Raw genomic sequence first — 5,500 nt, forward strand, 5'->3', positions numbered from 1 at the left:
ACAAAAACAAAAGACATTCCAATCTGACAGGATTAAAATGTTGGCGTTTGGGCTTCAAAGGAAATAACAGGATCAATTTCCATGAACTACTAGTATGCGGCTTGTAACTGTGAGTCTCAAAGGCATGGTATAGTTTTGGTTGAGATGGAGATTCAGACTTTAACTTTTTGCAAGCAAATAAAAACAGCTTATGAAATATGAAAGAGCATCAAATTCTTAGAGTAATTTGAAGTTTGTTTGATTAAAGTTCTTGGTTTTGAAACGGCCGAGAAATTTTTTTAAAAAGTGACACAGAATGATAATAATTAGAAGTGGGTGCCACCTTTATTAGGACCTCTTTGTTTTTGTACATCTCAGCCTTTTCAAAACCAATTTTTAACAAATAAATTTGGAATTCCTCTTGGTATTGTTTACTCTTTAATATTTCATAACAGGGTTCTCATTATTTTACAAAATCTCCATCTCAGCCCCCATCTCAACCAAAAGTAGGCCATCCCTCATCCCTTTAATGCTGCCATCAAAATTGGAAGTAGATCTACATCAAATCATATTGTAAATGCTCTTTGCCAAGTAGTGTTGTGCACATTTTGATATCAGGTCTTGCTTTACTTCATCACTAAGGGAAAAAAAAGAAAAAAAAAGATTAGAAAAGAAGCATTTAATCTGGATTAGTAGAAATGTCTAATATATACACATGTCTTTTATATATTCAACTTCTATAATAGTTCTGAAAGCACATTGTGATTATATTTGAGAAGTTTAGATGGATGCATTCCACATGTAAGTTCAGGTTCTGATGACATCCTTCATACGGAATCTGGATGCGGACCGGATAGCCTGGCAGGGTTGTTTCTGGAGAGAGACAGAGAGAGAGAGAGAAAGAATGGTGTATCTGTCTTTACTTGATGAGGAAAGTGACATGGGCATTTTAATCTTTGGTGAAGACACAGTGACATATAGGCTAATAAAGACATACGGTTACTTGATTTCCTCTATATGTAGTGTTTCCTTGAAACTGTAAAGTATAATAATATTATTTTATACAGTAGATCCTAATTGTAGCAATTTAACCGTGAGTACACGATGAAATATAAAATGTAGGAAACTTTCATGATCCATATATCCAATTCTTTCCATTAAGCTTTTTATTCCATTCAGAAGAATTTCAAGGTAGTGCTTGCCTGATACTGCAACTGGATACATTCAACACTTTCGTGCATATAATGTCCCTGTGACCTTTCACATCAATACCCTCATAACTAATCAAAGTCAAATTGCTTAGAGGTTATGGTAACTTTGCCATCCGAAGGTAAATATAATGTCATGGTAGCAATGCTTTACAGTCAATAAAAATCAGGGTTTCCCTGTAATTTACAATCAGCAGTAAAATCACAACAATAACTAAAATGCTACTTGTACAAGGCTCAGCAGGAAATCATCTCTTCTGTATAAAACCAAAGTTGAAGATGATCTGCTGAGTAAATGTTAAGTTATTGCAAGATGAGAATAGGATAGATGTGCGTGTGAATGATGACTGCAACAACATAAAAACTCCTGCAACCATCTTTGACAGAGGCTAAAAAAAATAATCAGCGTTAATTCATGTAAATCTTCGTTGTTGGAGTGATTGACTACATGCATATGCAGTACTGCATTCATTTAGCAAAACATGCGTTAATTTTCTGCCCAATGAACGATCGACAGTCAAAAATTTGGTCAAGATGTCAAAGGCTTGACAAAATATTCCAACATATTTGGGGTTTACATTTTACATGTACATGTATTATTGCTTACCTCCCACATTTCCTTTCAAAATAGAGTGCAGGATGCACAGATTAGAAGTTGGTAGTCAGGACATCTCTCTCTTTCTTTTTTTTCTCTCTCTCTCTTGTCCGTAGTTGGCTGTGGTTTGCAGGGTCCATTTTGTCCACTTTGTGCTAATTCTGGTCGAAAATACAATTAACAAAAACTTAAATAAGTTATCATTTTTATGAGTGAAACAGGATAATCATACTGCAACATAAACAAACACATTCATCATGAATTAGAATTAATCATCACGATCTCATGAATCCCTTAGTATGAGATTTTAGATCTTCAGGTCACTGTCAACATTAATTTGTCTTACATGTAATACAAAAATCATGTCATTGTTATTATCATCTTTGATGCTCTAAAGCCATATCTTACTGAAAATGAATTATGTAGGATAGAAGTCATCTTGACACCTGTAATTCATGTACACAAATATTTGATTGTATCATGCTCTCATTTGTATGTGGATTAGGATATGATTTCCTTGCATAAATCGATTTGTATTCATGAGATGATATTCCTAATTTCAAATCGATGACACTTACTTCTGAGCTGGAAAGGGCATTCACATCGCAGTCAAGACATCTTTCTATCTCCCCCTCACTCTAGTGGATGTGATCTCAAACTCAGCATGTCCATTTGTTGGTGACACCTTGATAAAAATAAAGAATACATCACAGCATATCACCCTTACGTCATACTTAACGCAACATAATAACAATGGAAAGTTAATTGATCTGTGACTACAGACGTATGTTCATTTGTGCACACATTAAACACTTGTGCCAATTGACATGGTTGAGAAATATTTCATTACATATAATATCTTACTTGATTACATTTATGTTTGATTTTTATATGATCTCATCTTCAGTAGATAGAATACCGTTCTTTCATATGATCCTCTACAATAGAACATGCAATGAATTTACAAGAAAACAAGAATACACATCCGATCATACATTTGCTCCCCTTATTATATAAGTGGAGATACACATGTATAAGATTATTCTCCTCTCTTTGTTTGCAAAGTATTTGTACACTGCATTGTAATGCAACTGTCAAAGTGAAAACATGCTTGTTACAATTTATTCAAATGGAATAGGAATATTTGATACTCAATGTATTTAGATTTGGCATTATTTTCAACTGGGCACTGAAGTGATACATTTGATAATCAAACACTTAGTAAGTTAGTATTTAAAAGATATTTCAAATTAGACCGCTATTTAAGACATTTACCGTTTCTTACCTTCTGGTTGTTCTGCACTTTGTTGCAGGTAGAAAGAGCTCAGTCTTTACAATTAGATTTTGGCAAGTCAGGATAGGCATATGTCTCTCTCTTTGGTGAAGTTTGAAGACAAGACTCAGTCTGTCCACTTGTTGGTACATCTAGCTGAAAACAGAAATCAACATGACTCAAATAATGTTTTTTTTTTCATCTTTAAAGCAAAGCATTATAAGCTAATAGTGAACAAAAAATAAAATCAATTTGAAATTTGATTGTCTTGAAAAGGCATCTTGACATTGACATAATTTTCTTTGTTCCCCATGCAAATCAATTATTACTAAAAATATATATTTTTCATTAAGATGATATTTTTTTTAGCTTTTTAAAAAGTTTAAAAAGAAGAAGATATTTAGGTTTCAGTGAGTCGGTATAAATGATCCATTAAAAATGTAATATTTACATTTTTTTTTTCAAATGAACCTTTATTCTTTGAGACATTAACATAAGAACTTGGTACTTATGAGTAAAGACATTTCTAAATAGTTTCTCTTTGACTAGATCTATTTGTAAAATAGAAGAGTACATGTAAATGATTCACAGATTAGGAGAAGTTGGCAGTCAGGACTGAACACTTTCTCTCTCTCTCTTTCAGGCATATTTGAATGGCAAGATCACTTGGTTGTAGACTCGCTTTTATATAAAACACCTAGGCCTAAATGCTAGACTCTTTTTCTGAACCCACAGGTCTACAAATACCAGAAAGAGTGGAAACAACCTTAGACCTCTGCTCTAGAGACTAATATTAGTCTAGATAATTCACGTTAGAGCTAATGTTAGGATCTTCTAATGTTAGATCTAACATGAACTTTTTGATCAAAGTTAGCCTACATATATAGTATAATTATTATGCATAAATTTTAGAACCTCTAGATGCCTAAACTTAGGTCTAGCTAGGCCTAGTAAGCTGGGTCTTTACAACAAAACTGCCTAGATATGAGTAGTAGATTACTAGAAACCTCTAACGTTAGGTAGAATCAGTGGCCCAGATCTTGACTAAGGTTAGACCTAGATCCTAATTCCAGACGCCAGCTATTTATGCTTCAGACCCCGGCCCTAGATTTTATATTGTAGGTCTAGTATATTACTATTAGACTCTAAACGTTGGTAGATCTACATCTACATCTTCTGTATAGTCTACAGCCCCTTGCCCTGGACCTGGCTCTAGCCCTACAAATAGAAATACATCTAACCAGCGCAGTAACGTTAGTAGTAGTGGATCTGTACTGTCCACGTTATACAACTGCTAATGTGCTAACGTTAGGTGTTAAGTTCATTGTGATTATACTACTAGTATCATAGGGCCTAGCCCGGTTGAATTGTTTTGGCATAATACTACAGTAACAGGCGTAGCCGTACATTCTAGCACTAACACCAACGTTCGTCGTTTAATAGAGTAACACTACCCCTACTGGCTAGAATGTCTAACACTAACGTTAGTATTAACAGTTAGAGAGAGTGTATTACCGTTAGATAGATTTAGACCTAACAGTAGACGAGGATTCAGTCCAACTGCATGTGATGAGGCCATAGATTACAAACCTAGATCGAACTAACAAGACACCTAAATCTAGACGTAGACCTAATGTTTGTTAGGCCTCTTTTCGCACCGTGTCAAGACGTGCTTTACGGAATAATCGCTGTTCCACTAACAAGCACCGCCGGCACGGTCGGGTGGCGGCCCAGGGGTTGGTAGGCATGCCCGCGCCCACGGGATCGGTGCGAAATACAGTAATTAAAGACATCGGCCTAACGTAGTACTACTTGAACCTTGATATTAACCAAGTCTCAGATCAAAGTTGTATATCTAACTAATAGATCAAAACAGATTTTTAAGTTCCGTTATGCAGTGCAATAAGGAACTATGTATTTATTTACTAAGTTACTTACATTCGAAGGAAATAGTCCCTTTTCCAGTCACCACGTTTCCAACTCAACGACCGAAACATCCAGCTCGAAAGATTGATCGCGCGAGAGATTTTACCTGTATGTGTAGCTAGATCGTAGGGGTAGACGTACGCACACGTATTAAGTATTCGCGCGCACACAAGCTGCGCGGGGCTACTGGAAAATGCTCGGAAAATGCATTTTCTGAGTTCCTGCAAGTTCAGAGTTTTGATTAAAAGTAAAGATTTTTTCAAGAAAACTAGAAATAATATTGACACATTCAATTAAAGAAGCACTTGTAGTTTTATAAAAATTAATTTAATTTTGGAAGATCATCTAATTAGCTTGGAAAAGCAAACTTTGCAGAACGTTAAGTAATCTGTGAATATTATTTCGAGAAAACAACACCCAAACATTTGAGAGCCCCATATATGGCTGTACAAAATGACTTTTTAAATTGCTAAGGAAACACATTTAAATTGCAATTTCATTAAAAGGGACAATTGAAAC

The 5,500-nt window shown here is 34.9% G+C and overlaps 1 long non-coding RNA gene across 1 annotated transcript; it reads right to left on the reverse strand.

Moving 5' to 3' along the window:
* On the reverse strand, positions 1 to 5,019 carry LOC140245449 (uncharacterized). The gene is made up of 5 exons (XR_011902336.1): positions 4,994 to 5,019; positions 3,068 to 3,207; positions 2,361 to 2,467; positions 1,795 to 1,943; positions 1 to 852 (listed from the first exon to the last, which is right to left on the reverse strand). It is a non-coding gene; the product is annotated as an uncharacterized lncRNA (long non-coding RNA).
* Positions 5,020 to 5,500: the final 481 nt, after the last annotated feature.

This window comes from Diadema setosum, chromosome 22, assembly GCF_964275005.1.
Source record: "Diadema setosum chromosome 22, eeDiaSeto1, whole genome shotgun sequence".
Classification (NCBI taxonomy): Eukaryota; Metazoa; Echinodermata; class Echinoidea; order Diadematoida; family Diadematidae; genus Diadema; species Diadema setosum.